Genomic DNA, 888 nt, shown 5'->3' with positions numbered 1-888 from the left:
GATTTTGAAAAGTGTGAGATAATCTTGAGGGTGGAAAAAAAGCAACAAAGATTTACATGAGCACTCCACTCAAGCAACCATCATACCTCGAAAAGTACAAGAAGATTGAGAATGACATAAATGATGACTATGCAAGTCATCGCTACAAAAAAAGAGTTGGAAGACTAGTTTAGGATGATATAGAATCAATATGGGAGCTCTAAAAATTGGAAGGTCAAGGATGAAGCTGAAGATATCTGCAATTGCAGCCATTAGACGGTCAAAAATCTCCTTTTCAAGTCGCCAAGTGTAGCCAAAATAACAAAGTCAAACTATTAATTATAAACAAGCATATATTGGGGGGCAACTCAATTTTCTTCCCTTTTATTTATTATACATTCTAGATAGTATTATATGTGATTTGTTTATTTTTGTTTCATAATATGGTGTCAGGTATAATCATCCTTACATAATTATATATAAAAAATGTGAACAATAACTTCCCGCATAACCTACAACCGTAACGTGTCGTCGTTCCCTTTTCCATTTCCTACTTTGTCCCTGGATCTTCTTGTTAGTTATGATGTGTGTTTAGCTTAATATTGATTTTTTTTGTGTTATTGTGTCACTAGTGATTGAATTTTATTCATTTTACAGAAACATGACAACTTAAAAATGCTCAAACCAACACTGGTCAAGGGAACGAAAGCTGTCAAGCAGACCATCTAGATCAAGCCCTCATGTTATTTCAGCCACCATCTTCAGATTGACTATGAGAGTCTTCATATTCACTCTTTGCCCCTTTTTTTTGTACACATGTTCTCATATTTTCTTGAATTAAGGACAATGTATGTTTTAAATTTGGGGTGGGATATTTTCATTGATTATGCATGTTTCTACTACTTTTCT

The sequence above is a fragment of the Olea europaea genome, unplaced genomic scaffold, assembly GCF_002742605.1.
Source record: "Olea europaea var. sylvestris unplaced genomic scaffold, O_europaea_v1 scaffold5072, whole genome shotgun sequence".
Taxonomy (NCBI): Eukaryota; Viridiplantae; Streptophyta; class Magnoliopsida; order Lamiales; family Oleaceae; genus Olea; species Olea europaea.
This window is presented reverse-complemented; position numbering follows the sequence as displayed.